The sequence below is a fragment of the Diachasma alloeum genome, unplaced genomic scaffold (assembly GCF_001412515.2).
Source record: "Diachasma alloeum isolate Michigan unplaced genomic scaffold, Dall2.0 Dall_scaffold_00200, whole genome shotgun sequence".
Classification (NCBI taxonomy): domain Eukaryota; kingdom Metazoa; phylum Arthropoda; class Insecta; order Hymenoptera; family Braconidae; genus Diachasma; species Diachasma alloeum.
Genome location: NW_021680365.1, coordinates 2,138,533 through 2,147,320, shown reverse-complemented (window position 1 = coordinate 2,147,320; position 8,788 = coordinate 2,138,533). Strand labels below are relative to the sequence as shown.

The 8,788-nt window shown below is 33.5% G+C and overlaps 1 long non-coding RNA gene across 1 annotated transcript; it reads right to left on the bottom strand.

The window, feature by feature from the left end:
- Positions 1-4,549: 4,549 nt before the first annotated feature.
- On the bottom strand, positions 4,550-8,257 carry LOC107035746. Its single transcript, XR_001460754.1, has 2 exons — positions 8,214-8,257; positions 4,550-5,607 (listed from the first exon to the last, which is right to left on the bottom strand). It is a non-coding gene; the product is annotated as an uncharacterized LOC107035746 (long non-coding RNA).
- Positions 8,258-8,788: the final 531 nt, after the last annotated feature.

Here is an 8,788-nt window from a genome sequence, read left to right as displayed (position 1 = left end):
TGTAATTTTTACTGGACATTTCTCTCCATGTAAATTATAATTGAACTAAGCATTTTGAAGATCGAATCAGAATGAATTTTTTGTTATAATAGTCATGCAGGGCTCCAACAGGTGTCTCTTTACTCTTTTGTTTCGTTTAATTTTAGAGATTTCTTAGGTTTTAGATATTTTTGTCACAACCTTCAAATAACTAATGAGTGGATGAATAGAATAATTAAATGCCCTGATGACGAACACTTTGTGTGTTCGCAACGTTGGCAAATAGTGGAAAAATAGTTTTGTCTTTCAATTCTTTTCTAGTTTCAATTGTAGTTAAAATTGTTGTTATGATCAAAATGAATATTGTTATAAATCAAATGACATGTGCATAAGAAGGTCACGAGGGTCAGACGGGATCGTATGAGTGAGCTCGAATAAAAAATTTGGTTTTCACTTTCATCGATGATTTCTAATTTTTTCTGAAATCACCTGATTTTTTAATGATTTCTACTGATTTCCGATAATTTCCAGAAGTAATTGGACATCACTACCGAAAATGGAAGTGACTTGATTTCCAGTGATTTCTAGTAATTTCTTCTTTGATTTCCAATCGAGTGGTCTAGTGATTTCCTAAGTGACCAGCCCCTCGGCTTCTTAATTATTACTACGAACTAACTTTATTAGCTATTAATGAATCTTGGTAATAGTTAAGAAACCTCGTTAATAGCAACTAAATCCATTTACGAGTCGATTGTATTTTTTCAGTAGAAATATGACACATTCCGTTCAACGTGATATACAAAAAGCTGAATTTAATCCGCTACGGGTACACCGGGGTTACTCATCACTCTATCGCTTTTTCTCTTGACTGTCATTCCTACATAAGTGCACCCCGCAGTACCCCTATCAAAAAAATTATTTAAAAAATATATAATATGGGCCAATTTTGTATTTTTTTCAAATTTATAAAGAATATTTAAAAAATATATCAAATATATGTTCCATATTTGATATATTTTTTTGATATAAATAAATAAATTTCATATAATTTTTTTAAATATGTATAAAACGTATATTTCATATATTTTTTTAAAAATAAATTGGGCCAATTTAAGATATTCTTTATATACTTTTTAAAATATAATTTTTTTAATCTAAATATTTATCCATCACAGTGATTATTTTCAGAGGTTTCTGAGTACTATTGGCCTGGTACAAACCTCAGTTCTGCATTACGTGTAAATTGAAGCAGAGATTTCTGAAGCGGAGTTTACGTTTCAAGTTGAAGCGCAAATTGCGGTCAACATCGCCCTTAATTACAGTGACATAAACGTAATTTACGATTTCATATTGGTAATTTACGGTCGTTTTGAGGGTAATTTATGATGATGTTTTCCGTATTTTATTTTACCTATCCATAATTAACGACGAAGAACAAAAAAGTTATTTCAAGCGTAAAATACGACGTTTTTTGCGTGAATTACGCATAAGTAAATCGTAAAATGCGTTTCTATTAGGATCGTAATTTACGATTTCTGAAGCGTCAAATGTGCTTAGTGAAACGTAAAATTTCGCATAATTTGCGTTTTTATTTCGACCGTAAAATACGCCTTTTTCAAGGCTAAATTTCGAACTTCATGACGGAAAAAAGTCAGCAGCCATCATGTTGACGTCAAGTGTAATTTAAGCTTAGCGAAACGGAATTTACGTTTAGCTTTTTCTGCGTGATCAATATTGAATCCACTTATCGATGTCATCATCTCCTAGGTCCGAATTTTTTTATCAAAACATGAAAGTTACAATAGGTTTAAAAAAATATAACTTTCCCATTCTGGCAGCAAATATATGTGACTTCGTATTTGATTACTAGGGGGCGTCGCCCCCTGCTCGCTTTGCTCTCCAACTCCGGGGGGACTAACCCCCTCGCTCACTTCGCTCGCTGTCCCCAAATCTTCTTGGATATATTTAGGTGTTCGTATTATATAAAATGAAAAATCGGGATTTTTATTATTTACGAAAGGCACCAACCAACGCCTCTTGTCGTGAGACTCGACGATTCATTCTTCCATTTATTTACGCAGAATAGTATGAAGTATACTATGATCATTTTTTTTAAATTTGACCCTCATAGAATGACCCCTATAGGACTCTCGTATGAATCTATAGAAATACATATGCTTCTCTATATATATCTAATCTAGAGAATCTCTATTCTCTATATATCTATAGAAATATAAAGATAAAGATAAGAATTCATTCTCAATTGCATCACCAGGGTCACAGATAAACGTCAGAAGCAGGGGCATCTCCTGAATTTTTAACGCTCGTTATTTTTTTATTGTATCGAGAGATTATATAGAGAGATTTATTCCAAGTGAATTGCCTTTCAGTGAATAGGAAAGAAGGGTATGGAAGCGAAATTGTTGTCAGATAATCCAAGAACTCGATTTGGAATAAAATTTTTTATGGATTTTTCATTCGCGAGGTTTTTGTATGAAAAGAAAATAACAAAAACCGCCGGAGATTCCCTCATTATGCGACCACTTAAGGGTTAATGAAATTAATTTTCCTATCAGTGTAATCGGCTAAATTTACCTATCCCTGAACGAAAGTGTGAATTTATCATACAATGCCCCGGAAAAGAAAATCGATCACTGTTACAGAAAAATTTCTAAACATTGAGTAATTATTTACGTTGACAGGCGTTATTTTGGCTGAATTTCCGGATGAACTTTACAATTTCAAAACAAATTACCAGACAATGAGTCGGTTTTATTGAGTGAGCGGAGAGAATTCACCGTTTGCCTCGCATTTATTTTATGCAAAACAGACTTTTGCTTCATGATTACTTGACTTTCTCAGTAATCTTTACTTCACCTTTTTTCTTAGTGTACACAAAATCTTGATGTTGATTATCACGGCTCTTTCCTGGTGAACGTACGGAAAATTTGCGCAACATATTTTCGAAAAAACATGGTCGTTTATGGCCCATTTAATTGGAAACTCGAGTCATCAGAAATCGATAAAATTTCGTGGTTGGATGATAAAGGAAATGACTTTTCAACGGGCCTCGGTTCATTTTTAACGGTCTTGCTCAATATTTTCGATGTGAGGGTATAACCTACCTTTTCAATAATCTCATTGTGTCTAGTGCAGTGGAGGTTGCACGTGAGGTGCAGTCTGATACACGGGATGGAGAAATCACATAATCCGCACAATATCGGCACCTCGGTAAGTAAGAAATAAAAAACTGTGGGAGGATGGAAGCTTGTGGGGGAGAGAATTTTTAAGTTACGTGGGTTTAATAGCAATTGACAACAGATATTTATAGTGAATCTGTACGAAGGAGAAAGTTGGAGAAAAATTGTACTGAGAGAAATGTCGTCATAATATCACAAAACTAATTTCTTGCGCCAAATATCTCATGTCTTGAGGATACATTTCTTGGGATAGGAATTTCGGATAATGTGTCAGACAATGTCAGATTTCGGTGAAGTATTCATGACTTGAACATGAACATTTTATGATAAAGAAAGAATTTCTTGCCACAAGAAATCGGTTTTTTCATGTCACACGATGAGAGAATGACTAAAAATATTAAAAGCCTCGATTCCACTGAAATTTTAGGAAATCTTGTCACTGAAAAATCAAATATTCCATTGATTTTCTGTTCAAATGATCTAAAAATCAATCAAATTCTGGATTTTCCAGTTCAATTATTCTGCGACAATTCAGAAAAATCAGGAAAAATCGGGGAATAATTGAAAATTCAGTCAAGTTGTGAAATTTTCATCTCACTCCCACTGAAAACTCATGAATTTCCGTGAATTCTACTTAAAACTTGAGATTTCATAACCATTTTCCCCTAAATTCGATTCAATGTCACTCTCATGAGATTTACTATAATATCTTCCATGAAATTTCCCAAAATTTCTATTAGTATACATTTATTATTTCCTCAATTATATTTTTTATCTCTGTGTATTTTCCGCAAACAAACAAGTGTATCAAGTTCTTCAGAATAACCCCCCGCGCAGGTGCTTGCGATTTTAAGCGCTTTACAACTTGACACTCTTATTTGGTTGCAACGAAGCTGTTTTAAAGCTCTTGAGGTTGTCATTACTCAAAATTTACTGGACTTTCAAATTTTTCAGCAATGCAACAACGAAACTATTCTAACTTCCTTCCTTGAATTTTCAATCAATTGAAAATTCAAGGATATATTTACCTGATTTTTTCTGATTCCTATTTCTTTTTCATTGAATAATTGACCCTCCGGTACTGACTCTATTTTTTGCTACCATCAATCCCACATATGGGTCGTTCGTGCCCGCGGGGTATATAGCGAGTTTATAATTCGCAAAAAAATTTAAAAAAAAATGTCAATGTTCTTTAGGATGTTATATAAAAAATCAATGAAAATGTGGAATTTACAATGACAATAGTTCTTTGATATTTTGGCGGAACTGTCACTGGAAGATTTTATATGAAAATTTGCGCAAACATTTTTAACAGATTTTTCTCTCTTCGCAGAAGATATCGTTGGATAGGATTTTTTATTAAACAGAAAAACCCACACAATAGTCTTTATTTTGAAAATACAATATACATTGTTAAAAACATTTGACTAAATTTTCCGGAAAAAGACGATGAATTCGATTTAAGGGAAAAAAGTGAATGGAATTTGCGGTTTCTGTGATAATTCGACGGAAATTCTCCAATTTACATGAATTTTTAATAAAAATAAATATTCCCTGCTACATTTCCTCAAATTTTCTCGCAGTTCCTTTAAAATTCTTGGAATTCCAGGAGTTTTTGAATGAATTCCCTGGAAATTCAGACGAACCTGAAATTCATGGAGAGATGCCTCTGAATTTTCCAGACTTTTCATCCATTTTCTGGAATAATTAAACTTAAATTTACAATTCCCACGGATTTTTTATGAAATTAAGAATTTTCAAGAACAAAATTCCTTGAATTTTCAGTGGATATGTTACTTATTAAACATTTCGAAGACTCTTACCAAAATTTTAATATTAAATTTTTAATAGTGTACAAGAAATTTAAAAAAAAGCATAATCCAGGTAATTTATTCATTTATTCATATTCACTAGAAACACTGCACAAAGCATCGAATCTGAGAAAAAACGAATTCATCAGCCTAAATTGTGACTCTCGGTCTTGCGTGATCTTACGTGTAACGAGAATACGTGACGAGTGTTATTAAACAGTAATATGACTCCCCAACTCCCCACTCCGGGAGAATTATCCGAATGCCTGATTTCAGCAGAGAAATGACAGTAAACGTAAATTAGATTTCATAAGGAAGAAAGTGTTTTATCGTGACCTTGAAGTGCTCTAACAATGCTACCAGTCTAGTAGTTTTGTTTTTCGTTTCGCGACACATATTTACGATTAGGAGACTTTTCTTTTTTGTAATTATCCTCGGTTACGGTTACTCGCTTGAGTAGGCGCTGGCTTTGGATAAATGGAGTCACTGCCTGCGTAGAAGGGCCTCTGAGGAATTGGATAGACCGTTATTGCACCACCGCGGACTGAATCATCTGCCGGTAGGCTCACCACTGTCGCCAGAATTGTGGCGAATAGGAAGAGAAATTTCCAGAGCATCTGCGGGGAAATTATTATGAGTGATGCACTGTTAGAAATTTTTTGAAATTTCATGCAAGATATAGGAAGAAATCTCATGGGAGTGACATTGAATCGAAGTTATTAGGGAAAAAATGGTTACGCAATTTCACGTTTTAAGTTGAATTCACGGAAATTCGTGAGTTTTTAGTGGGACTAAGATGGAAATTTCACGACTTGATTGGATTTTCAGTGGAAAATGAATATTCAGAAACAAAATTACATGAATTTTCAATTTTTCCCTGAATCTTTCTGATTTTGTGAATTTTCATGGAATAATTCACCTGAAAAATCAAGTATTTTATTGATTTCCAGAATATTTAATTTTTGAATGACAAGATTTCCTGAAATTTCAATGGAACTTGAACATGTTAAAAATTTCCGGAATTTGGCTCGGAAAATTCAGACGAAAATTTTTAACAGTGTATACTGTTCCTTTTCAGTGAAATTTTCACTCGACAATTTCCTCAATTCTGATTTTGACCAATCAGAGTGCAGTATTCGGGGTCACGTGACGCGTTTCGCACTGATAATTTCCCGGGCTGCAGCCGGGAATAGCCTGTGAATTGTTTTCTACGAATTTGACCGATATTCCTCACATTTTGATGAAATGTATCCCGTAACCCCGAACACTGCACCCTGATCGGCCAAAATAAGAATTGAAGAAATTGTCCTCCGAATACCCCTCGACCTTCAAAATTCATCGGCTATTTCCCTCAAGTGTTCCTGCATATCGACGACCGGGATCAGTTTTGCAGTAAAATCCTAGTTTAGTCTGTAAAACTGATCCCTCTCGTTGCTATGCAACAAAACATTCGGGAAATATCGGATAATTTTGAAGGTCTTGGGGTATTATAGCTGAAAATTTTCATCGAGTGACAGTTACATTTAAATTTCAGACTATTTGGTCATTGGGAATTCAGAATTTGATGAAAAAATTCATGGAAAATGTGATTTTAGTTCAATTGTTTCATGAAAATCAGCAGAAACCGGGAAAATTTAGGTAAATATATTCTTGAATTATCATTTCTCAATTTTCATTGAGATTTCTGTGCAATTTGGTACTGGGTTGTCATGTTTTGAAAGAAAATCCAAGTAAATTGGGCAATTCTTGCCTTTCAGTTGCTCAAGAATTTGAAATTCCATTAAATTTTCAGTCCAATTTAAAATTTCACCATTTTTCACTTCAAATGCAGTTCAATGTTTTCAAGATTTTTATATTCCATAAAATTACAGGAGGTGGTTATTTATTATTACCATACATACATGGTAAAAAAAAATTGAAAAACTAGGCAGGTTCTGGCGGTCTAGAACTCACGGAAGATCCAGCCAGGGAGTATCAAGTTTCAATTTTTTTGTCAATATTCATAATTCAGAAATCAATTTGTCGATTAGAATCATGATGAAACAAAGTAAGTGTACTACAAAAAATGAAATTTCATAGACAAATTACAAGGTAATAATGAGCAAAAATTATGATTAAATTTCTTAAAAATTATTATAAAGTTGTTAGTTAACGAATGGCATTCACGGAAAAAAAATATCCTCTAATCGGGTATATAATATTCTGCAATTAGGAATATCTGTATTCCGGAATCCGGAATATTTTATCCTCAATTCTGGAATAATATTGCGGGGACTTCCTCGCATTGAAATACGTTCTGTCTATAAGAAATGGCATGTACTGGCGACGCGCCGTCCGAATTTACGTAAATTAATTTCATGTTTTGATTTAATTGATAATTTTACGTAAATTGAATTCGGATGGCGTGTCGTCAGTGCATGCGATCTCTTGTAGACGCAACGTATTTCAATGCGAGGAAGTCCCCGGCCTGTTATTCCGGAATTGAGCATAAAATATTCCGGAATATTATTCTGGAATCAAGAAGTAAATATTTTGGATTCCGGTGTATTATTCCGGATGCCAGAATATACGATCCTGACTTCCGGAATACAATGTTAAATTTTTTTTTTAATTTCATGGAAGATATTAAAATAAATCTCATGAGAGTGACATTCAATTGGATTTAGGAAAAAAAATGGATATGAAATTTCAAGTTTTAAGTAGAATTCACGAAAAATTCATGAGTTTTCAGGAAGAGTGAGATGGAAATTTGTCAGCTTGATTGAATTTTCAGTGGAACATGAATATTCAGAATCAAAATGACATGAATTTTCAATTTTTTCCTGATTTTTCCTGGTTTTTCTGAATTTTCACAGAATATTTGAACTGAAAAATCAAGTATTTTGTTAATTTTCGGATCATTTGAACAGATAATCAATGAAATATTTAGTTGTTCAATGACAAGATTTCCCGAAATTTCAGTGGAACTTGAACACGATCAAAATTTCCGAAATTTGGGACGGAAAATTCAGCTGAAAATTTTCCTCTTTTCCTCTTTTTTTGAACACTGTAGAGATATTGCTGACTCCAGAATATTATATATATACCCGATTCGAAATTTTTTTTCCGTGTTAATAGTTAAGAAGCCTCATTAGCAGCGACTAAATTCTTCCGTCTATTCCATCAGTGTCGGATCATTTAACGAAATAAAAAAAATTATAATTAACAATGTCATGAAAGTTACCATGGTCTTTATCAAGCGAATCGTCTCCCTCTTTTAGAAATTGGTAACTGAACATTGAATTGATGGGTCCGGGTTTTTTATACTCTATAAAATAGTAGGAGGTGGTTATTTATTTGGGTCATTACCATATGCACGGCTTATTTCTGCGAATCGATTGCTATCACGATATCCTTAATCACGATATTATAACCGGTATGTTATCCTCATCGTTGACAGTAATTATCATTTGCCAGGAAATCACAGGAGAATACGATGAAAATGTATGAGTGAAGGAGGAGAGAAGATATGTCTGGAAATTCAACGGACCGGTTTAACTTTTACTTTTCACCTGTAAATATGTATACGGAAGTCCCGGTCTATAGTATATGTGAAAGCATGGAAAGTGATAGGTATTCTTTATATCTGTATAAAGAGATACTCAAGGAAGTCCATTATTGCTTCCACACATTAATTTCAATGAGCTTATTATCTGGCTCAGTGAATTCATGATTATTTTTCCGTGGTAGTAAAAATAATTCGTGGCTCGATGCGAATCGTCAACAATAATTAGCCAATGGTCCTTGACACGCTTGTAA